At 55.2% G+C, this 24,369-nt stretch overlaps 1 long non-coding RNA gene across 2 annotated transcripts; it reads left to right on the top strand.

The window, feature by feature from the left end:
* The first annotated feature begins 249 nt into the window (after positions 1-249).
* LOC136019563 (uncharacterized) lies at positions 250-1,553 on the top strand. 2 transcript variants are annotated; one of them, XR_010614953.1, is made up of 4 exons: positions 250-320; positions 569-663; positions 1,131-1,316; positions 1,386-1,553. It is a non-coding gene; the product is annotated as an uncharacterized LOC136019563 (long non-coding RNA). The 2 variants fall into 2 exon arrangements; XR_010614952.1 differs by having other exon boundaries at positions 257-406.
* The last annotated feature ends 22,816 nt before the right edge of the window (positions 1,554-24,369 follow it).

Raw genomic sequence — 24,369 nt, 5'->3', positions numbered from 1 at the left:
AAACGGCGAGAAGTTGCAGAACAGGCAGGGCACTCACCAAACAGCCAGGGATCAGCTTCGGTACAACCAGGGAGCAGCCACAGAACCAGAGCCAGGTAATACAAAGACCGAGCTGTGGCTTATCAGGGTGCTTTTAGCCCAGGTGGTGGTTTGCCACTCACCTGCCCCAGCCCATTGAGGGAGGAGCTGCGGGTGGGGCTTGCGGTATATGAGGCACAGCCTTTGCTCAGGGAGCTCATTTGGGGTTCAGCTCTCATCAGGGTGTGTTCTCTGGTGTTAGCTCAGGTTTTTCGGCTTTAGAGCTTTGTGGTTTGTTTCAGGTGGGTTTTTTTGGGGGTAGGCTTGAATTGGTCTTGTTTCAGTGAAGACCTTCAGCTCATGTTAAGGCTTACCAGTGTGTGCATTAGTAAGTGTCTTTGTGTAGAGTTTTTTTAGGTGTTATATTTGTAAGTGGTGGTGGTGAGGCAAGAAGAAACCTGCAGCTGTTCTCAGGGGGAGGAGTTGTGGCAAAGGTAATCTTTGCTTGATGTCCTGGTTAACGGTGTATCATTCCCGTTCCTTTTTACAGATGAAGAAAAGGTATATGGCTAGAGAAGGAATGTACCGGTGAGCCAAAAAGGGGTTTGTCTCAAGTGTGGCTTTGGACCTCTGCCCTCGTGAAAGGTGAGTTAAAAGAGCGTGCCCGGAGAGGGGCAGGAAGGAGTTGTAAGGTCGGTGGGGAAGAAAGGCTGTTAAAGAGGCAGTGTCTTTGGGCAGGTAAAGGGAGCAGGTTATTATTCAGTTTGAGCTTTTATGGCTTTATAAAGCTAAAGCACAGCTGGGGGTCGTGCCTCAGAGTCTCAAATTCAGTAATCTCTCAGGGCATAGCTCCAGGTTGTTTTTACAGCTCTGTTCTTTCAGTGTATGTCTGCCCAGAGCTGACTCTGTCCAGCCCCCTTGCCAGTTAAAGTGAGAGACCATTAACCGGCTGAAGCAGCAGCTCAATGCAAAATAGTTTTTAGTATCGGAAGGCATTTTTTTATTTGAAGCGTCAAAGGGTGACGTAACTCAGCGGCGGGAGGGCTTAGCGTGGAGAAGGCCGACATTTCGAGCACCGTATCGGCAGACATCCATTTCTATTTATTTCTCAGGTTTCACATCCGCATCGGGAGAGGCGAAGCCGCACAGTTAGAGGGGATGTACGAAGCTAAGAGGGTTTTATACTGGGCTGGCGACTGACGCCATAGCCCAGTACGATGGCGGGGTTCACAGTCTTTCTCGCAGCTGCTGTGCAGTCGCCTTTGGAGTCGGAGGAGTACTCACAGGGAGTCGGGGAGGTAAGGAGAATGACTGCAGGGTCAGTCACTTCTCCCCAGAGCGACGGTCACTCGTCTCTACTCTCTCAGGTCTTGCAGGAGAGGAGAGCCCCAGAGCACCATTAGGAAACTTTTTTGGGACTGTGACATGGGAGCTCCGAGCCATGAGGCTGGCTTGAGACCCACACCACTGCGGAACCTGAATAGATGGACTCCTTTTTGGAGCCGGAGGGCAGGAGATGAGGTCAGGATGGCAGGCAAGGGATTGAAATGTAGCACGGGGGAGAGGGAAAGGGAGGGTGTTTCATCGCAACAATTACAGTTTCAGAGTCGGGCTCACAGCCGGACCGTCACAGCAGTTTCGGCGGTCGGTGTTGGAATCGCACGGTTAGGTCAGAGTTTGTTCTGGGGCTCTGCGGGAGCCTCACTGTCTCTGTCCCATCGACCCACCGGCGATCGAGACAGACAGAGCATTCCATCTTGGGAGTGGTCTTCCACGAGAGAGTTTGTCTTTTTGGTGTCACAGAGTCTATAGTGTTCTCTTTGCATGTGTGTGTATATGTGTTTGCTTAGGAAATGTTGTGACCATGGCATGTAGTTGTGGGACGTGGCAGGGAGTTGGAGGGCGATGCGTTCGGTGTAAGCTTAGTGCTTTACTTGTGTGTGGGGAGTGTGTTGTAGACTGAAAGAGTTCTCCTTTTTGGATTTTTAGAAAAAAAAAAAACAGCCAGGGGAGGGATTTATCTTCCCCCAGCTGGGTTTTTTTTTCCCAGGTCCTGGCCGGTCTGAGAGGCGATGTTCATCGCCTATGTTTGGGTGCAGGCCGGTGCAGGGACGGGATTTTCTCAGGCAGGGCATTTTCGGTGTTCTCGGGAACATAGTTCCTGAGGAGTTCGGAAGACAGGTTGGGGCTGTTGTCACTCATTAGGGAAGAAATTCTGAGTGTTGGTGTGGCAGTCTAAACTAAATGCAAGGTCGATGTTAGTGGGATTGGTTGTAGAATGATAGTGTGGCTTTTAGAGTGTTGCTATTAGTATTAGAAAGCTGGTGTCAGTATGAGAACTTTGGTGTCGGTATTAGAATGCGGTTTTAGTCTCAGAAGGCCTGTCTTAGTCTTAGAATGGAGAATTTAGTCTCAAAAGGTGAACTTAGTCTTAGAGTACCAGTATTAGACTCAGAATGGTGAACACAGTCTTTGAGTGCTGGTTTATTCTCAGCATGGTGAACTTAGTCTCTGAATGGTGAAGTTAGTTTCCTAATGCAGGTCTTAGTCTCTGAAAGGGGAACTTAGTCTCAGAGTCCTGGTCATAGTGTCAGAGTGGAGAACTTTCTGTCAGAAAGATGGTCTTAGTTTCTAAATAGAAAAATTACTTTATGAATGATGGTCTTTGTGAATGGAGAACTTAATGTTTCAATGGAGAAGTTAGTTTTTGAGTGGAGAACTTGGCCTCTGACTGGAGAACTTAAGGCTCCAGTGCAGATCTCGGGGCAGCAGGGCCGGGCCTCCTCGGGACACCAGGACCCAACATTACTTAGGGCGGCAGTGCCCACCTTGCTTAGGGCGGCAGTGCCCATCATTTTAGGGCTGCAGTCCCCAGCTTTCTTACGCCTGCAGTGCCGGGCCTCCTTAGGGCTGCAGTGCCCACCTTGCTTACGGCTGCCGTGCCGGGCCTCCTTCGGGCTGCAGTGCCCAAGTTAACTTAGGGCTGTAGGGCCGGGCCTCCTTAGGGCTGTAGGGTGGGGCTTCCTTAGGGCTGCAGTGCCCACCTTGTGTAGGGCTGCAGTGCCCAATTTACTTAGGGCTGTAGTGAACATCTTAATTAGAGCTACAGTGCCAGGCTTACATAGTGCTACAGTGCCTGTCCTCCTCAGGTCTGTAGTGCCCGGCCTCCTCAGAGCTGCAGTGTCGGGCCTCTTTAGGCTTGCAGTGCCCACCTTAGTTAGGGCTGCAGTGCCCACCATACTTAGGGCTGCAGTGCCCACCATACTTAGGGCTGCAGTTCAAGTCATTCTTACGGGTGCAGTGCTCAAGTTTACTTAGGGCTGCAGTGCGCAAATTGCTTACGGCAGCAATGCCGACCTTGCTTAGGGCTGCAGTGCCAGGCCTACTTAGGGATACAGTGCCGAATTTATATAGGGCTGCAGTGCCCACCTTACTTAGGGCTCTAGTGCCGGGCCTCCTAAGGGCTGCAGTGCTGGGCCTCTTTAGGGCTGCAGTGCACACCTTACTTAGGGCTGCAGTACCAGGCCTCCTTAGGGCTGCAGTGGCCAACTTACTTAGGGCTGCATTGCTGAGCCTCATCAGGGCTCCAGTGCTGGGCCTTTTTACAGCTCCAGTGCGGGGCCTCCTTAGGGCTGCAGTGCTCACCTTACTTAGGGCTTCATTGTACACCTTACTTACGGCTGCAGTGCCCGCCTTACTTACGGCTGCAGTGCCCCCCTTACTTGGCGCTGCAGTGCCCCCCTTACTTGGCGCTGCAGTGCCCCCCTTACTTGGCGCTGCGGTGCTAGGCCTCCTTAGGGCTGCGGTGCCCACCTTAATTAGGGCTGCAGTGCCCAGCTTATTTAGGGCTACAGTGATAGGTCCCCTTAGGGCTGCAGTGGCCAACTTCCTTAGGGCTGCAGTGCTGGGCTTCCTTAGGGCTGTAATGGGAGGCCTCCTCAGGGCTGCAGTGCTGGGTCTCCTTACATCTGCAGTTTCCAGCTTACGTAGGGCTGCAGTGCCGGCGTGCTTAGGGCTGCAGTGCCGGCGTGCTTAGGGCTGCAGTGACGGTGTGCTTATGGCTGCAGTGCCGGGCCTCCTCAGGGCTCCAGTGCCGGACCTCCTCAGGGCTGCAGTGCCCACCTTACTTAGGGCTGCAGTGCTGGGCCTCCTTAGGGCTGCAGGGCCCAGATTACTTAGGACTGCAGCGCCCAGCTTAGGGCTGCAGTGCCCACCTTACTTAGAGCTGCAATGCACACCTTATTTAGGACTACAGTGATGGGTCTTCTTAGGGCTGCAGTGGCCAAATTATTTAGGGCTGCAGTGCTGGTCTTCCTTAGGGCTGCCATGGGAGGCCTCCTTAGGTCTCCAGTGCTGGGCCTCCTTACGGCTGCAGTGCCCGCCTTACTTAGGGCTGCAGTACCCGCCTTAATTATGGCTGCAGTTCCCACCTTACTAAGGGCTGCAGTGCCGACCTTATTTACGGCTTCCGTGATGGGTCTCCTTAGGGCTGCACTGCCCACCTTACTTAGGGCTACAGTGCCCACTTTACTTAAGGCTGCAGTGCCCAACATACTTAGGATTGCAGTGCCTACCTTAGTTAGGGCTGCAGTGCCCACCTTACTTAGGGCTTCAGTGCCCATCATACTTAAGTCTTCAGTGCCCACCTTACTTAGGGCTGCAGTGCCCACCTTACTTAGGGCTGCTGTGCCCACCTTACTTAGGGCTGCTGTACTTGGCCTCCTTAGGGCTGCAATGGGAGGCCTTCTCAGGGCTCCTGTACTGGGCCACCTTAGGGCTGCAGTGCCCACCTTACTTAGGGCTGCAGTGGCCAACTTACTTAGGGCTGCATTGCTGGGCCTCCTTAGGGCTGCAGTGCCCACCTTACTTAGGGCTGCAGTGCCCACCTTACTTAGGGCTGCAGTGCCCACCTTACTTAGGGCTGCAGATCAGGGCATTCTTACGGGTGCAGTGCTCAAGTTTACTTAGGGCTGCAGTGCGCAAATTGCTTACGGCAGCAATGCCAACCTTGCTTACGGCTGCAGTGCCAGGCCTACTTAAGGATACAGTGCCAGATTTATTTAGGGCTGCAGTGCCCACCTTACTTAGGGCTCCAGTGCCGGGCCTCCTAAGGGCTGCAGTGCTGGGCCTCCTTAGGGCTGCAAAGCCCACCTTGCTTAGGGCGGCAGTGCCCGCCTTCTTAGGGCGGCAGTGCCCGCCTTCCTCAGGGCTGCAGTGCCCAACTTCCTCAGGGCTGCAGTGCCCAACTTCCTCAGGGCTGCAGTGCCCAACTTCCTCAGGGCTGCAGTTTACACCTTACTAAGGGCTGCAGTTTACACCTTACTAAGGGCTGCAGTACTTGGCCTCCTTAGGGCTGCAATGGGAGGCCTCCTCAGGGCTCCAGTGCCGGGCCTCCTCAGGGCTCCAGTACTGGACTCCACAGGGCTGCAGTGCCCTCCTTAGTTAGGGCTGCAGTGCCCAACTTCCTCAGGGCTGCAGTGCCCTCCTTAGTTAGGGCTGCAGTGCCCTCCTTAGTTACGGCTTCAGTGATGGGTCTCCTTAGGGCTGCAGTGGCCAACTTATTTAGGGCTGCATTTCTGGGCCTCCTTAGGGCTGCAGTGCCCACCTTACTTAGGGCTGCAGTGCCCACCTTCTTTAGGGCTGCAGTGCCCAACTTCCTCAGGGCTGCAGTTTACGCCTTACTAACGGCTGCAGTGCCCACCTTACATAGGGCAGCAGTACTTGGCCTCTTTAGGGCTACAATGGGAGGCCCCCACAGGGCTCCAGTGCCAGGCCTCCTTAGGGCTCCAGTACTGGGCTCCTTAGGGTTGCAGTGCACACCTTAGTTAGGGCTGCAGTGCCCACCTTACTTAGGGCTGCAGTGCCGACCTTATTTATGGCTTCATTGCTGGGCCTCCTTAGGCCTGCAGTGCCCACCTTATTTAGGGCTGCAGTGTCCACGTCACTTAAGGTTGCAGTGCCCAACTTACTTAGGGCTGCAGTGCCTACCTTACTTAGGGCTGCAGTGCCCACCTTACTTAGGGCTGCAGTGCCGACCTTATTTATGGCTTCATTGCTGGGCCTCCTTAGGTCTGCATTGCCCACCTTAGTTAAGGCTGCAGTGCCCAACTTTCTTATGGCTGCAGTGCCCACCTTACGTAAGGCTGCAGTGCTCACCTTACATAGGGCTTCAGTACTTGGCCTCCTCAGGGCTCCAGTGACTGGCCTCTTCAGTGCTCCAGTACCTTACTTAGGGATGCAGTGCCCACCTTACTTAGGGCTGCAGTGCCCACGTTACTTATGGCTGCAGTGCCTACATTATTTACGGCTTCAGTGATGGGTCTCCTTAGGGCTGCAGTGCCCACCTTACTTAGGGCTGCAGTGCCCACCTTACTTAGGGCTGCAGTGCCCACCTTAGTTAGGGAAGCAGTGACCAACTTACTTAGGACTGCATTGCCCACCTTATTTAGGGCTTCTTTGCTGGGCCTCCTTAGGGCTGCAGTGCCCCCCAAAGTTAGGGCTGAAGTGCCCAACATACTTAGGGCTGCAGTGCCCGCCTTACTTAGGTCTGCATTGCCCAAGCTACCTAGGTCTGCATTGGCCACCTTACTTAAGGCTGCAGTGCCCCCCTTAGTTAGGGCTGCAGTGCCCCCCTTAGTTAGGGCTGCAGTGCCCCCCTTACTTAGGGCTGCAGTGCCCACCTTACTTAGGGCTGCAGTGCCCGCCGTACTTTAGGGCTGCAGTGCCTACTTTACTTAGGGCTGCAGTGCCCATCTTACTTAGGGCTGCAGTGTCCACCATACTTAGGGCAGCAGTGCCCACCTTAGTTAGGGCAGCAGTGCCCACCTTAGTTAGGGCAGCAGTGCCCAACTTACTTAGGACTGCATTGCCCACCTTAGTTAGGGCTTCTTTGCTGGGCCTCCTTAGGGCTGCAGTGCCCACTTTAGTTAGGGCTGCATTGCCCACCTACGTTAGGGCTGCAGTGCCCAACATACTTATGGCTGCAGTGCCCACCTTACTTAGGACTGCATTGCCAAAGCTACCTAGGTCTGCATTGCCCACCTTACTTAAGGCTGCAGCGCTGGGCCTCCTTAGGGCTGCAGTGCCACCCTTAGTTAGGGCTGCAGTGCCGAACTTACTTAGGGCTGCAGTGCCGAACTTACTTAGGGCTGCAGTGCCCACCTTACTTAGGACTGCAATTCCCACCTTACTTAGGGCTGCAGTGCCCAACTTACCTAGGTCTGCATTGCCCACCTTACTTAAGGCTGCAGTGCTGGGCCTCCTTAGGCCTGCAGTGCCCACCTTACTTAGGCCTGCAGTGCCCACCTTACTGAAGGCTGCTGTGCCCAACTTTATTAGGGCTGCAATGTCCACCATACTTACGGCTTCAGTGACTACCTTACTTATTGCTGCAGTGCCCAGCTTACTTAGGACTTCAGTGCCCAGCTTATTTAGGGCTTCTTTGCTGGGCCTCTAAGGGCTGCCGTGCCCACCTTAGTTAGTGCTGCAGTGCCAACATACTTAGGGCTGCAGTGCCCAACATACTTAGGGCTGCAGTGCCCACCTTACTTAGGGCTGCAGTGCCCTCCTTACTTAGGGCTGCAGTGCCCACCTTAGTTAGGGCAGCAGTGCCCAACTTACTTAGGACTGCATTGCCCACCTTATTTAGGGCTTCTTTGCTGGGCCTCCTTAGGGCTGCAGTGCCCACCTTAGTTAGGGCTGCATTGCCCACCTACGTTAGGGCTGCATTGCCCAACACACTTATGGCTGCAGTGCCCGCCTTACTTAGGTCTGCATTGCCCAAGCTACCTAGGTCTGCATTGCCCACCTTACTTAAGGCTGCAGCGCTGGGCCTCCTTAGGGCTGCAGTGCCCCCCTTAGTTAGGGCTGCATTGCCCACCTACGTTAGGGCTGCATTGCCCAACATACTTATGGCTGCAGTGCCCGCCTTACTTAGGTCTGCATTGCCCAAGCTACCTAGGTCTGCATTGCCCACCTTACTTAAGGCTGCAGCGCTGGGCCTCCTTAGGGCTGCAGTGCCCCCCTTAGTTAGGGCTGCAGTGCCCCCCTTATTTAGGGCTGCAGTGCCCACCATACTTAGGGCTGCCGTGCCCACCTTACTTAGGACTGCAATTCCCACCTTACTTAGGGCTGCTGTGCCCAACTTACCTAGGTCTGCATTGCCCTCCTTACTTAAGGCTGCAGTGCTGGGCCTCCTTAGGGTTGCAGTGCCCACCTTACTGAAGGCTGTTGTGCCCAACTTTCTTAGGGCTGCAATGTCCACCATACTTACGGCTTCAGTGACTACCTTACTTATTGCTGCAGTGCCCAGCTTACTTAGGACTGCAGTGCCCAGCTTATTTTGGGCTTCTTTGCTGGGCCTCTAAGGGCTGCCATGCCCACCTTAGTTAGGGCTGCAGTGCCCACCTTCTTTAGGTCTGCAGTGCCCAACTTCCTCAGGGCTGCAGTTTACGCCTTACTAACGGCTGCAGTGCCCACCTTACATAGGGCAGCAGTACTTGGCCTCCTTAGGGCTACAATGGGAGGCCTCCTCAGGGCTCCAGTGCCGGGCCTCCTTAGGGCTCCAGTACTGGGCTTCTTAGGGTTGCAGTGCACACCTTAGTTAGGGCTGCAGTGCCCACCTTATTTACGGCTTCAGTGATGGGTCTCCTTAGGGCTGCAGTGGCCAAGTTACTTAGGGCTGCATTGCTGGGCCTCCTTAGGGCTGCAGTGCCCACCTTACTTAGGGCTGCAGTGCCCACCTTACTTAGGGCTGCAGTGCCCACCTTACTTAGGGCTGCAGTGCCCACCTTACTTAGGGCTGCAGTGCCCATCTTATTTAGGGCTGCAGTGCCCACGTTACTTATGGCTGCAGTGACCACCTTACTAAGGACTGCATTGCCCACCTTATTTAGGGCTTCTTTGCTGGGCCTCCTTAGGTCTGCATTGCCCACCTTAGTTAAGGCTGCAGTGCCCAACTTTCTTATGGTTGCAGTGCCCACCATACTTTAGGGCTGCAGTGCCCATCTTACTTAGGGCTGCAGTGTCCGCCATACTTAGGCTTTCAGTGCCCACCTTAGTTAGGGCTGCAGTGCCCACCTTACTTAGGGCTGCAGTGCGCACCTTACATCGGGCTGCAGTACTTGGCCTCCTTAGGGCTGCAGTGAGAGGCCTCCTCAGGGCTCCATTACTGGGCCACCTTCGGGCTGCAGTGCCCGGCTTACTTAGGGCTGTAGTGCCCGGCTTACTTAGGGCTGCAGTGCCCACCTTACTTAAGGCAGCAGTGCTGGGCCTCCTTAGGGCTGCAGTGCCCACCTTACTTAGGGCTGCAGTGCCCACCTTACTTAGGGCTGCAGTGCCCAGCATCCTAAGAGCTGCAGTTTACACCTTACTAAGGGCTGCAGTGCCCACCTTATATAGGGCTGCGTTACTTGGCCTACATGGGAGGGCACTTCAGGGCTCCAGTACTGGACCTCCTTAGGGCTGCAGTGCCCACCTTACTTAAGGCTGCAGTGCTGGGCCTCCTTAGGGCTGCAGTGCCCACCTTACTTAAGGATGCAGTGCCGACCTTATTTACGGCTTCAGTGATGTGTCTCCTTAGGGCTCCAGTGGCCAACTTACTTAGGGCTGCATTGCTGGGCCTCTTTAGGGCTGCAGTGCCCACCTTACTTAGGGCTGCAGTGCCCACCTTAGTTAAGGCTGCAGTGCCCACCTTACTTAGGGCTGCAGTGCCCACCTTACTTAGGGCTGCAGTGCCCACCTTACTTAGGGCTGCAGTGCCCACTTTAGTTAGGGCTGCAGTGCCCACTTTAGTTAGGGCTGCAGTGCCCAACTTCCTCAGGGCTGCAGTTTACACTTTACTAAGGGCTGCACTGCCCACCTTACATAGGCTGCAGTACTTGGCCTCCTTAGGGCTGCAGTGCCCACCTTGCTTAGGGCTGCAGTGCCCACCTTGCTTAGGGCTGCAGTACTTGGCCTCCTTAGGGCTGCAGTGCCCACCTTGCTTAGGGCTGCAGTGCCCATCTTGCTTAGGGCTGCAGTGCCCATCTTGCTTAGGATTGCAGTGCTTGGCCTCCTTAGGGCTGCAGTGCCCACCTTGCTTAGGGCTGCAGTGCCCACCTTGCTTAGGGCTGCAGTGCCCACCTTGCTTAGGGCTGCAGTGCCCAACTGTCGTAGTTTAAACCAATCCACACAGGTCGTCCATTCACCCCCCCCCGACCCTCCCCACTCCCGGAGGGATGGGGAGGAAAATCAGGAGAATGTAACTCCCACGGGTTGAGATAAGAACAGCCCAGTAACTAAGGTATAACACAAATCACCACTGCTACCACCAATTATAATATTTATAAGAGAAAATAACAAGAGAATACGATACCATCGCCGAACGTGTTCGACCCCCCCCGAAGAGAGAGAGCCTGCCCCTTCCGGGTAACTTCCAGTTCCCTCTCCGGGCATGACGTGCTGTGGTATGGAATACCTCTTTGGCTAGTTTGGGTCAGGTGTCCTGTCTCTGCTTCCTCCCGGCCTCCCGCGTCCCCATCAGAGCATGAGACTCACAGAGTCCTTGGCCAGAATAAACATTACTTAGCAACAATTAAAAACAATCGCTGTTATCTGCTCTCTGCCCAGGCTGGAAGTCAAAACACAGAGCTTGCACCAGTTACTAAGAAGGAGCAAAACGGCTCCTGGTAAACCCAGGACAGCACTGCAGCCCTAAGGAGGCCCGGCATTGCAGCCCTGAGGAAGTTGGGCACTGCAGCCCTAAGTAAGGTAGGCACTGCAGCCCTAAGGAAGCCTGGCACTGCATCCCTAAGGAAGCCTGGCACTGCAGCCATAAGGATGTTGGGCACTACAGCCCTAATTACTAAGGCAGTGCACCACTAAGTACAGTAGGCAATGCAGCCATAAGCAAGGTGGGCACTGCAGCCCTAAAGAGTCCCAGCACTGCAGCCCTAAGGAGAACCATCACTGCTGCCCTAAATAAGGTGGGCACTGCAGCCCTTTGTAAGTTGTGCAGTGAAGCCCTAAGTACTTTGGGCACTTCAAACTTAAGGAGGCCCTGCACTGCAGCCCTAAGTAAGGAGGGCATTGCAGCCCTAAGTAAGATGTGTGCTGCAGCCCTAAGGATGCCCGGCACTGTAGCGCTAAGGAAGCCTTGCACTGCAGCCCTAAGTACGAAGGCAGTGCACCACTAAGTATGGTAGGAACTGCCGCACTAAAAAGGCCCAGCACTGCAGCCCTAAGTAAGGTGGGCATTGCAGCCCTATGTAAGGTCGACAATGCAGCCCTAAGGAAGATGGGCAATGCAGCCCTAAGGAAGCCTGGCACTGCAGCCCTAAGTACAAAGGCAGTGCAGCACTATGTATGGTAGGAACTGCAGCATTAAGGAGGCCCATCATTGCAGCCCTAAGTAAGTTGGGCACTGCAGCCCTAAGAAAGGTGGGCACTGCGGCCCTAAGTAAGGTAGGCACTGCAGCCTTAAGGAAGCCCAGCACTGCAGCCATAAGGAAGTTGGGCACTACAACCCTAAGTATGTAGGCAGTGCACCACTAAGTGCGGTAGGCACTGCAGCCCAAAGGAGGCCGGCACAGCAGCCCTAAGCAAGGTGGGCACTGCAGCTCTAAGCAAGATGGGCACTGCAGCCCTAAGCAAGGTGGGCAATGGAGCCCTAATGAGGCCCATCACTGCAGACGGAAGGAGGACCGGCACTGCAGCCCTGAGTATGTTGGGCACTGCAGCCCTAAGGAGATCCATCACTGTAGCCCTAAATAAGGTGGGCACTGCAGCCCTTTGTAAGTTGGGCAGTGCAGCCCTAAGTACATTGGGCACTGCAACCCTAAGGAGGCCCTGCACTGCATCCCTAAGTAACGTGGGCACTGCAGCCCTAAGGAAGCCCAGCACTGCAATGCTAAGGAAGCCTGGCACTGCAGCCCTAAGTATGAAGGCAGTGCAGCACTAAGTATGGTAGGCACAGCAGCACTAAGGAGACCAGGCACTGCAGCCCTAAGTAAGGTGGGCACTGCAGCCCTAAGTAAGGTGGGCACTGCAGCCCTAAGTAAGGTGGGCACTGCAGCCCTAAGTAAGGTGGGCACTGCAGCCCTAAGTAAGGTGGGCACTGCAGCCCTAAGTAAGGTGGGCATTGCAGCCCTAAGTATGGTAGGCATTGCAGCCCTATGTAAGGTCGACAATGCAGCCCTAAGGAAGATGGGCAATGCAGCCCTAAGGAAGCCCGGCACTGCAGCCCTAAGTACGAAGGCAGTGCAGCACTAAGTATGGTAGGCAATGCAACCGTAAAGGAGGCCCAGCAATGCAGCCCTTAGCAAGGTGGGCACTAGAGTCCTAAAGTGTCCCAGCACTGCAGCCCTAAGTAAGGTGTGCACTGCAAACCTAAATAAGGTGTGCACTGCAGCCCTAAGTATGGTAGGCACTGCAGGCCTAAGGAAGCCCAGCACTGCACCCCTAAGTACGAAGGCAGTGCAGCACTAAGTATGGTAGGCACCGCAGCACTAAGGAGGCCCGGCTCTGCAGCCCAAAGTAAGGTGGGCACTGCAGCCCTAAGTAAAGTTGGGCACTACAAACCTAAGGAGACCCATCACTGTAGGCCTAAATAAGAGGAGCACTGCAGCCCTTAGTAAGGTAGGCACTGCAGCCTTAAGTAAGGTGGGCACTGCAGCCCTAAGAAAGGTGGGCACTGCAGCCCTAAAGAGTCCCAGCACTGCAGCCCTAAGTAGGGTGTGCACTGCAGCCCTAAATAAGGTGTGCACTGCAGCCCTAAATAAGGTGTGCACTGCAGCCCTAAGGAGATCCATCACTGTAGCCCTAAATAAGATGGGCACTGCAGCCCTTTGTAAGGTCTGCAGTGCAGCCCTAAGTACATTGGGCACTGGAACCCTAAGGAGGCCCAGCACTGCAGCCCTAAGTAAGTTGGGCACTGCAGCCGTAACTAAGGTGGGTACTGCAGCCATAAGGAAATCCGGCACTGCAGCCCTAAGTACGAAGGCAGTACAGCACTAAGTATGGTAGGCACCGCAGCACGAAGGAGGCCCGGCTCTGCAGCCCTAAGTAAGGTGGGCACTGCAGCCCTAAGTAAGGTGAGCCCTACAGCCCTAAGTAAGGTGAGCACTGCAGCCCTAAATAAAGTTGGGCACTGCAACCCTAAGGATACCCATCACTGTAGCCCTAAATAAGGTGGGCACTGCAGGCCATAGTAAGGTACACACTGCAGCCCAAAATAAGGTGGGCACTGCAGCCATAAGGAGGCCCGGCACTGCAGTCCTGAGGAAGTTGGGCACTGTAGCCCTAAGTAAGGTGCGCACTACAGCCCTAAGTAAAGTAGGCAGTGCAGCCTTAAGGAAGCCCGGCACTGCAGCCATAAGGAAGTTGGGCACTACAGCCCTAAGTAAGGTGAGCACTGCAGCCCTAAATAAATTTGGGCACTGCAACCCTAAGGATACCCATCACTGTAGCCCTAAATAAGTTGGGCACTGCAGCCCAAAGTAAGGCGGGCACTGCAGCCCTAAGGAGGCCCGGCACTGCAGCCCTAAGTAAGGTGTGTACTGCAGCCCTAAGTAAGGTGGGCACTGCGGCCCTTTGTAAGGCGTGAACTGCAGCCCTAAGTAAAGCTGTGCACTGCAACCCTAAGGAGACCCATCACTGCAGCCCAAAGTAAAGTGGGCACTGCATCCCTTATTAAGGTAGGCACTGAAGCCCCAAGTAAGGTGGGCACTGTAGCCCTTATTAAGGTGTGCACTGCAGCCCTAAGTGAAGATGGGTACTGCAACCCTAAGGAGACCCATCACTGTAGCCCTAAATAAGGTGGGCACTGCAGCCCTTATTAAGGTAGGCACTCCAGCCCAAAGTAAGTTGGGCACTGCAGCCATAAGTAAGGTGGGCACTGCAGCCCTCAGGAGGCCCGGCATTGCAGCCCTGAGGAAGTTGGGCACTGCAGCCCTTAGTAAGGTGGCACTGCAGCCCTCAGTAAGGTGGCACTGCAGCCCTAAGTATGGTAGGCACTGCACCCCTAAGGAAGCCCGGCACTGCAAGCTTAAGTACGAAGTGTAGTGCTGCAGAAAGTACTAAGGGCACTGCAGCCCTTAGTACTGTATTCACTGCAGCCCTAAAGAGGCCTGGCCCTGCAGCCCTATGTAAGGTGGACACTTCACCTAAAAGTACAGTGGGCACTGCCGCCCTAAGTAATGTTGGACACTGCAAACCTAAGGAGACCTATTACTGCAGCCCAAAATAAGGTGGGCACTGCAGCCTTGAGGAAGCCCGGCACTGCAGCCCTAAGGAAGATGTGCACTGCAGCCCTAAATAAGGTGGGCACTTCAGCCCTAAGTATGGTAGGCACTGAAGCCTTAAGGAAGCCCGGCACTGCAGCCCTAAGGAAGTTGAGCACTGCAGCCCTAAGTAAGGTGAGCACTGCAGCCCTAAGTAAGGTGAGCACTGCAGCCATAAGAAAGCCCGGCACTGCAGCCCTAAGTACGAAGGCACCGCAACACTAAGGAGGCCCGGCTCTGCAGCTCTAAGTAAGATGGGCAGTGCAGCCCTAAGTAAGTTGGGCACTGCAGCCCTTAGTAAGGTGGGCTTTGCAGCCCTAAGTAAGGTGGGCAATGCGGCCATAAGTAAGGTGGGCAATGCGGCCATAAGTAAGGTGGGCACTACAGCCCTAAAGAGTCCCAGCACTGCAGCCCTAAGTAGGGTAGGTACTGCAACCCCAAGTAGGCCAAGCACTGCAGCCCTAAGTAAGTTGGGCACTGCAGCCCTAAGGAAGCCCGGCACTGCAGCCCTAAGTACGAAGGCAGTGCAGCACTAAGTATGGTAGGCACTGCAGCACTAAGGAGGCCCGGCACTGCAGCCCTTAGTATGCGGTACAATGCAGCCCTAAGGAGGCATAACACTGCAGCCCTAAGGAGGCCTGGCTCTGCAGCCCTGAGGAAGTTGGGCACTGCGGCCCTAAGTACGAAGGGCACTGCAGCCCTACGTAAGGTGGGCACTGAAGCCCTAAGTAAGGTGGCCACTGCTGCCCTGAGGAAGGTGGGCACTGCAGCCCTAAGTAAGTTGGGCAATGGAACCCTAAGTAAGGTGGGCACTGCAGCCCTAAGGAAGTTGAGCACTGCAGCCATACGAAGCCCGGCACTGCAGCCCTAAGTACGAAGGCACTGCAACACTAAGGAGGCCCGGCTTTGCAGCTCTAAGTAAGGTGGGCAGTGCAGCCCTAAGTAAGTTGGGCACTGCAGCCCTTAGTAAGGTGGGCTTTGCAGCCCTAAGTAAGGTGGGCAATGCGGCCATAAGTAAGGTGGGCATTGCAGCCCTAAGCAAGGTGGGCACTACAGCCCTAAAGAGTCCCAGCACTGCAGCCCTAAGTAGGGTAGGTACTGCAACCCCAAGTAGGCCGGGCACTGCAGCCCTAAGTACGAAGGCAGTGCAGCACTAAGTATGTTAGGCACCGCAGCACTAAGGAGGCCCGGCTCTGCAGCTCTAAGTAAGGTGAGCAGTGCAACTCTAAGTAAGTTGGGCACTGCAGCCCTAAGTAAGGTGGGCAATGCAGCCCTAAGGAAGCCCGGCACTGTAGCCCTAAATAATGTGGGCACTGCAGCACTTAGTAAGGTGTGCACTGCAGCCCTAAGTAAAGATGGGCACTGCAAACCTAAGGAGACCTATCACTGTAGCCCTAAATAAGGTGGGCACTGCAGCCCTTAGTAAGGTAGGCACTGCAGCCCTAAAGAGTCCCAGCACTGCAGCCCTAAGTAAGGTGTGCACTGCAGCCCTAAATAAGTTGTGCACTGCAGCCCTAAGTATGGTAGGCACTGGAGCCCTAAGGAAGCCCGGCACTGCAGCCCTAAGTACGAAGGCAGTGCAGCACTAAGTATGGTAGGCACTGCAGCACTAAGGAGGCCCGGCTCTGCAGCCCTAAGTAAGGTGAGCACTGCAGCCCTTAGTATGCGGTACAATGCAGCCCTAAGGAGGCATAACACTGCAGCCCTAAGAAGGCCTGGCTCTGCAGCCCTGAGGAAGTTGGGCACTGCGGCCCTAAGTACGAAGGGCACTGCAGCCCTACGTAAGGTGGGCACTGAAGCCCTAAGTAAGGTGGCCACTGCTGCCCTGAGGAAGGTGGGCACTGCAGCCCTAAGTAAGTTGGGCAATGGAACCCTAAGTAAGGTGGGCACTGCAGCCCTAAGGAAGTTGAGCACTGCAGCCCTAAGTAAGGTGGGCAATGGAGCCCTAATGAGGCCCATCACTGCAGCCCTGAGGAAGTTGGGCACTGCAGCCCTAAGTAAGTTTGGCTCTGCAGCTCTAAGTAAGGTGGGCAGTGCAGCCCTAAGTAGGGTGGTCACTGCAGCCCGAAGTAAGGTGGGCACTGCAGCCCTAAGTAAGATGGGCACTGCAGCCCTAAGGAAGCCCGGAACTGCAGTCCTAAGGAGGCAAGACACTGCAGCGCTAAGTAAGGTGGACACAGCAGCCCTAAGTACGAAGAGCAGTGCAGCACTAAGTACGGTAGGCATCGCAGCACTAAGGAGGCCCGGCACTGTAGCCCTAGGTAAGGTGGGCACTGCAGCCCTAAGTAAGGTGGGCACTGCAGCCCTAAGTATGAAGGTAGTGCAGCACTAAGTATGGTAGGCATTGCAGCACTAAGGAGGCTGGCACTGCAGCCCTAAGTAAGGTGTGCACTGCAGGCCTAAGCAAGGTGGGCACTGCAGGCCTAAGCAAGGTGGGCACTGCAGCCCTAAGCAAGGTGGGCACTGCAGCCCTAATGAGGCCCATCACTGCAGCCAGAAGGAGGACCGGCACTGCAGCCCTGAGGATGTTGGGCACTGCAGCCCTAGAGTAAGGGTTGTACTGCAGCCCTAAGTAAAGTTAGGCACTACAACCCTAAGGATACCCATCACTGTAGCCCTATTAAAGGTGGGCTCTGTAGCCCTAAGTATGGTGGGCACTGCAGCCCTAACTAAGGTGGGCAGTGCAGGCCTAAGTAAGGTGGGCACTGCAACCCTAAGGAGGCTCAGCACTGCAGCCCTAAGTAAGTTGGCCACTGCAGCCCTAAGGAGACCCATCACTGAAGCCCTAAATAACGTCGGCACTGCAGCCCTTAGTAAGGCGGGCACTGCAGCCCTTATTAAGTTGGGCACTGCAGCCGTAAGTAAAGTTATGCTCTGCAGCCCTAGGTAAGGAGTGCAATGAAGCCCTAAGTAAGGTGGGCACTGCAGCCCTAAGTAAGGAGGGCACTGCAGCCCTAAGTAAGCTGGGCACTGCAGCCCTAAGTAAAGTAGGCAGTGCAGCCTTAAGGAGGCCCAGCACTGCAGCCTTAAGTAAGGTGGTCAATGCAGACCTAGGGAAGTTGGGCACTGCAGCCCTAAGGAGGCCCAGCAGTGAAGCCCTAAATAAGGTGGGCACTGCAGTCCTACATAAGTTGGGCACTGCAACCCTAAATAAGGTGGGTATTGCAGCCCTAAGTAAGGTAGGCACTGTAGCCCTAAGTACGGTGAGCACTGCAGCCGTAAGTAAGATGTGCACTGCAGCCCTAAATATGGTGTGCACTGCAGCCCTAAGTAAGGTGGGCACTGCAGCCCTAAGTAAGGTGGGCACTGCAGCCCTAAGTAAGGTGGGCACTGCAGCCCTAAGTAAGATGGGCACTGCAGCCCTAAGTAAGATGGGTGCTGCAGCCCTAAGGAAGCCTGGCACTGCAGCGCTAAGGAAGCCTGGCTCTGCAGCCCTAAGTACGAAAGCAGTGCACCACTAAGTATGGTAGGCACTGCAGCACTAAGGAGGCCCTGCTCTGCAGCCCTAAGTAAGGTGGGCACTGCAGCCCTAAATAAGGAGGGCACTGCAACCCTAAAGAAGCCCGGCACTGCAGCCCTAATGAGGCCCATCATTGCAGCCGTAAAGGGGCCCCGGCACCGCAGCCCTGAGGAAGTTGGGCACTGTAGGCCTAAGTAAGTTGGGCACTGCAGCCCTTAGCAAGTTGGGCACTGCGGCCCTAAGTAAGGTAGGCACTGCAGCCTTAAGGAAGCCCAGCACTGCAGCCATAAGGAAGTTGGGCACTACAGCCCTAAGTATGTAGGCAGTGCACCATTAAGTACGGTAGGCACTGCAGGACAAAGGAGGCCGGCACTGCAGCCCTAAGTAAGGCGGGCACTGCAGCTCTAAGCAAGGTGGGCACTGCAGCCCTAAGTAAGGTGGGCAGTGGAGCCCTAAGTAAGATGGGAACTGCAGCCCTAATGAGGCCCATCATTGCAGCCCTAAGGAGGCCCAGTACTGCAGCCCTGAGGAAGTTGGGCACTGCAACCCTAAGGAGACCCATCACTGTAGCGCTAAATAAGGTGGGCACTGAAGCCCTTAGTAAGGTGCGCACTGCAGCCCTTATTAAAGTTGGGCACTGCAACCCTAAGGGGACCCATCACTGTAGCCCTAAATAAGGTGGGCACTGCAGCCCTTAGTAAGGTAGGCACTGCAGCCCAAAGTAAGTTGGGCACTGCCGCCATAAGTAAGGTGGGCACTGCAGCCCTAATGAGGCCCAGCACTGCAGCCCTAAGGAGGTCCAGCACTGCAGCCCTAAGGAAGTTGGGCACTGCAGCCCTAAGGAGATCCATCACTGCAGCCCTAAGTAAGGTAGGCACTGCAGCCTTAAGGAAGCCCGGCACTGCAGCCCTAAGGAAGCACGCCACTGCAGCCATAAGGAAGTTGGGCACTACAGCACTAAGCACGAAGGCCGTGGACCACTAAGTACGGTAGGCACTGCAGCAATAAGGAGGCCCGGCACTGCAGCCCTAAGTAAGTTGGGCAATGCAGCCCTAATTACGAAGGGCAGTGCAGCACTAAGTACGGTAGGCAGCGCAGCACTAAGGAGGCCCAGCACTGCAGCCCTAGGTAAGGTGGGCACTGCAGTCCTAAGTAAGGCGGGCACTGTAGCCCGAAGGAAGCCCGGCACTGCAGCCCTAAGTAAGTTGGACACTGCAGCCCTAAGTAAAGTTGGGAACTGGAGCCCTAACAGGGCCAGACACTGCAGCCCTAACTATGGAGGGCACTGCAGCTCTTAGTAAGTTGGGCAATGGAGCCCTAAGTAAGGTGGGCACTGCAGCCCTAATGAGTCCCATCATTGCAGCCCTAAGGAGGCCTGGCACTGCAGCCCTGAGGATGTTGGGCACTGAAGCCCTAAGTAAGTTGGGCACCGCACCCCTAAGTAAGGTTGGCACTGCTGCTGTAAGTAAGGTGGGCAATGCAGCCCTAAGGAGGCCCAGCACTGCAGCCCTAAGTAATTTGGCCACTGCAGCCCTAAGGAAACCCCTCACTATAGCCCTAAATAAGGTGGGCAGTGCAGCCCTAAGTACGGTGTGCAATGCAGCCCTAAGTAAGATTGGCACTGCAGCCCTAAGGAGACCCAGCACTGGAGCCCTAAGGAGGCCCGGCACTGCAGCCCTGAAGAGGCCTCCCATTGGAGGGAAGCACAGCACAACAGTCCTAAGTAAGGTGGGCAATGCAGACCTAAGTAAAGGTAGACACTACAGCCCTAAGTAAGGTGGGCACTGCAGACCTAAGTAAGTTGGGCACTGCAGCTCTAAGTAAGGTGGGCACTGAAGCCCTAAGTAAGGTGGGCACTGAAGCCGTAAGTAAGGTGGGCACTGCCGCCCTATGTAAGATGGGCACGGCAGCCCTAACTAAGGTGGTAACTTCAGCCCTAACTAAGGTGGACACTGAAGCCTTAAGTAAGGTAGGCACTGCAGCCCTAAGTAAGGCGGGCACTGCAGGCCTAAGGAGGCCCAGCACTGCAGCATTAAGTAAGGTGGGCAATGCAGACTTAGGTAAGTTGGGAACTGCAGCCCTAAGTAAGGTGGGCACTGCAGCCCTTAGTAAGGTGTAAACTCCAGCCCTGAAGAAGTTGGGCACTGCAGCCCTAAGTAAGGTGGGCACTGCAGCCCTTAGTAAGGTGTAAACTCCAGCCCTGAAGAAGTTGGGCACTGCAGCCCTAAGTAAGGTGGGCACTGCAACACAAACTATGTTGGGCACTGCAGCCCTAAGTAAGGTGGGCACTGCAGCCCAAAGTAAGGTAGGCACTGAAGCCCTAAGCAAGGTGGGAACTGCAACCCTAAGGAGGCCCAGCACTGCAGCCCTAAGTAAGGTGGGCACTGCAGCCCTAAGTAAGGCGGGCAATGCAGCCCTAAGTAAGGTGGGCACTGCAACCCTAAGGAGGCCCAGCACTGCAGCCCTAACTAAGGTGGGCAATGCAGCCCTAAGGAGACCCAGCAATGCAGCCCTAAGTAAGTTGGCCACTACAGACCTAAGAAGACCCATCACTGAAGCCGTAAATAAGGTCAGCACTGCAGCCCTTACTAAGGTGGACACTGCAGCCATAAGTAAGTTTGGCACTGCATCCTTAAGTAAGGTGGGCACTGCAGCACTAAGTAAGGTGGGCACTGCAGTCCTAAGTATGGTGGGCAATGCAGCCCTAAGTAAGGTGGGCACTTCAGCCCTAATTAAGGTGGGCACTGCAGACCTATGTAAGTTGGGAACTGCAGACCTAAGTCAGGTCGGCACTGCAGCCCTAACTAAGGTGGGCACTGCAACCCTAAGGAAGCACAGCACAACAGTCCTAAGTAAGGTGGGCACTGCAGCCCTAAGTAAGGTGGGCACGGCAGCCCTAAGTAAGGTGGTAACTGCAGCCCTAACTAAGGTGGACACTGAAGCCTTAAGTAAGGTAGGCACTGCAGCCCTAAGTAAGGCGGGCACTGCAGGCCTAAGGAGGCCCAGCACTGCAGCATTAAGTAAGGTGGGCAATGCAGACTTAGGTAAGTTGGGCACTGCAGCCCTAAGTAAGGTGGGCACTGCAGCCCTTAGTAAGGTGTAAACTCCAGCCCTGAAGAAGTTGGGCACTGCAGCCCTAAGTAAGGTGGGCACTGCAGCCCTAAGTAAGGTGGGCACTGCAACACAAACTATGTTGGGCACTGCAGCCCTAAGTAAGGTGGGCACTGCAGCCCAAAGTAAGGTAGGCACTGAAGCCTTAAGCAAGGTGGGAACTGCAACCCTAAGGAGGCCCAGCACTGCAGACCTAAGTAAGGTGGGCACTGCAGCCCTAAGTAAGGTGGGCACTGCAGCCCTAAGTAAGGCGGGCTTTGCAGCCCTAAGTAAGGCGGGCAATGCAGCCCTAAGGAGGCCCAGCACTGCAGCCCTAACTAAGGTGGGCAATGCAGCCCTAAGGAGACCCAGCAATGCAGCCCTAAGTAAGTTGGCCACTACAGACCTAAGAAGACCCATCACTGAAGCCGTAAATAAGGTCAGCACTGCAGCCCTTAGTAAGGTGGACACTGCAGCCATAAGTAAGTTTGGCACTGCATCCTTAAGTAAGGTGGGCACTGCAGCACTAAGTAAGGTGGGCACTGCAGTCCTAAGTATGGTGGGCAATGCAGCCCTAAGTAAGGAGGGCACTGCAACCCTAAGGAGGCCCAGCACTGCAGCCTTAACTAAGGTGGGCAATGCAGACCTATGTAAGGTGGGCATTGCAGCCCTAAGAAAGTTGGGCAGTGCAGCCCTAAGAAAGTTGGGCACTGCAGCCTTAAGTAAGATAGGCACTGCAGCCCTAAGCTGGCCAAGTACTGGAGCACTGATGAGGCCTTGCACTGGAGCCCTGAGGAGTCCTCCCACTGCAGCCCTAATGAGGCCAAGTACTGCAGCCTTAGTTAAGTTGGGCAGTACAGCCCTTAGCAAGGCGTAAACTGCAGCCCTGAGGAAATTGGGCACTGCAGCCCTAAGTAAGGTGGGCACTGTAGCCCTAAGTAAGGTGGGAACTACAGCCCTAAGGTGGCAGAACACCTGAAGCCTTAACTAAGGTTGGCACTGCAGCCCTAACTAAGGTGGGCACTGCAGCCCTAACTAAGGTGGGCACTGCAGCCCTAAGTATGGTGGGAACAGCAGCCCTAAGTAAGATGTGCACTGCAGCCCTGAATAAGGTAGGCACTGGAGCCCTAAGTAAGGTGGGCACTGCAGCCATAAGTAAGGTGGGCACTGCAGCCCTAAGTAAGGTGGGCACTGCAGCCCTAAGTAAGGTGGGCACTGCAGCCCTAAGTAAGGTGGGCACTGCAGCCCTAAGGAGGCCCAGCAATGCAGCCCTAAGTAAGTTGGCCACTGCAGCCCTAAGTAAGGTGGGCACTGCAGCCCTAAGGTGGCCCAGTACAGGAGCCCTGAGAAGGCCTCCCATTGCAGCCCTAAGGAGGCCAAGTACAGCAGCCCTAAGTAAGGTGGGCACAGCAGCCCTAAGTAAGGTGGGCACTGCAGCCCTAAGTAAGGTGGGCACTGAAGACTTAAGTATGATGGGCACTGAAGCCCTAAGTAAGGTGGGCACTGCAGCCCTAACTAAGGTAGGCACTGCAATCCTAAGTATGTTGGGCACTGCAGCCTTAAGTAAAGTGGGCACTGTAGCCCTAAGTAAGGTGGGCAGTGCAGCCCTAAGGAGACCCATCACGGAAGCCGTAAATAAGGTCGGCACTGCAGCCCTTAGTAAGGTGGGAACTGCAGCCATAATTAAGGCGGGTACTGCAGCCCTAAGTAAGGCGGGCACTGCAGCCGTAAGGAGGCCCAGCACTGGAGACCTAAGGAGGCCTCCCATGGCAGCCCTAAGGAAGACCAGCACTGCAGCCCTAAATAATTTGGCCACTGCAGCCCTAAGAAGACCCATCACTGTAGTCCTAAATAAGGTGTGCATTGCAGCTCTAAGTAAGGTGGGCACTGCAGCCCTAAGCTGGGCGCTGCAGTCCTAAGTAATCTGGGCCCTGCAGCCCTAAGGAGGCCCAGCACTGCAGCCCTAAGTAAGGTGGGCACTGCAGCCCTGAGGAGGTCCGGCACTGGAGCCCTGAGGAGGCCCGGCACTGCAGCCATAAGCACACCGTCACTGCAGCCCTAAGCACGCCGGCACTGCAGCCCTAAGCACGCCGGCACTGCAGCCCTACGTAAGCTGGAAACTGCAGATGTAAGGAGACCCAGCACTGCAGCCCTGAGGAGGCCTCCCATTACAGCCCTAAGGAAGCCCAGCACTGCAGCCCTAAGGAAGTTGGCCACTGCAGCCCTAAGGGGACCTATCACTGTAGCCCTAAATAAGCTGGGCACTGCAGCCCTAATTAAGGTGGGCACCGCAGCCCTAAGGAGGCCTAGCACCGCAGCGCCAAGTAAGGGGGGCACTGCAGCGCCAAGTAAGGGGGGCACTGCAGCGCCAAGTAAGGGGGGCACTGCAGCCGTAAGTAAGGCGGGCACTGCAGCCGTAAGTAAGGTGTACAATGAAGCCCTAAGTAAGGTGAGCACTGCAGCCCTAAGGAGGCCCCGCACTGGAGCTGTAAAAAGGCCCAGCACTGGAGCCCTGATGAGGCTCAGCAATGCAGCCCTAAGTAAGTTGGCCACTGCAGCCCTAAGGAGGCCTGGTACTGCAGCCCTAAGTAAGGTGTGCACTGCAGCCCTAAAGAGGCCCAGCACTGCAGCCCTTAGGAGGCCCGGCACTAGAGCCCTAAGTAAGGTGGGCACTGCAGCCCTATATAAATTCGGCACTGTATCCCTAAGTAGGCCTGGCACTGCAGCCCTAAGCAAGGTCGGCATTGCTGCCGTAAGCAATTTGCGCACTGCAGCCCTAAGTAAACTTGAGCACTGCACCCGTAAGAATGACTTGAACTGCAGCCCTAAGTATGGTGGGCACTGCAGCCCTAAGTATGGTGGGCACTGCAGCCCTAACTAAGGTGGGCACTGCAAGCCTAAAGAGGCCCGACACTGCAGCTCTGAGGAGGCCGGGCACTACAGACCTGAGGAGGACAGGCACTGTAGCACTATGTAAGCCTGGCACTGTAGCTCTAATTAAGATGTTCACTACAGCCCTAAGTAAATTGGGCACTGCAGCCCTACACAAGGTGGGCACTGCAGCCCTAAGGAAGCCCCACCCTACAGCCCTAAGGAGGCCCGGCCCTACAGCCCTAAGTTAACTTGGGCACTGCAGCCCGAAGGAGGCCCGGCACGGCAGCCGTAAGCAAGGTGGGCACTGCAGCCCTAAGGAGGCCCGGCACTGCAGGCGTAAGAAAGCTGGGGACTGCAGCCCTAAAATGATGGGCACTGCCGCCCTAAGCAAGGTGGGCACTGCCGCCCTAAGTAATGTTGGGTCCTGGTGTCCCGAGGAGGCCCGGCCCTGCTGCCCCGAGATCTGCACTGGAGCCTTAAGTTCTCCAGTCAGAGGCCAAGTTCTCCACTCAAAAACTAACTTCTCCATTGAAACATTAAGTTCTCCATTCACAAAGACCATCATTCATAAAGTAATTTTTCTATTTAGAAACTAAGACCATCTTTCTGACAGAAAGTTCTCCACTCTGACACTATGACCAGGACTCTGAGACTAAGTTCCCCTTTCAG

The sequence above is a fragment of the Lathamus discolor genome, chromosome 9, assembly GCF_037157495.1.
Source record: "Lathamus discolor isolate bLatDis1 chromosome 9, bLatDis1.hap1, whole genome shotgun sequence".
NCBI lineage: Eukaryota > Metazoa > Chordata > Aves > Psittaciformes > Psittacidae > Lathamus > Lathamus discolor.
This window is presented reverse-complemented; position numbering and strand designations above follow the sequence as displayed.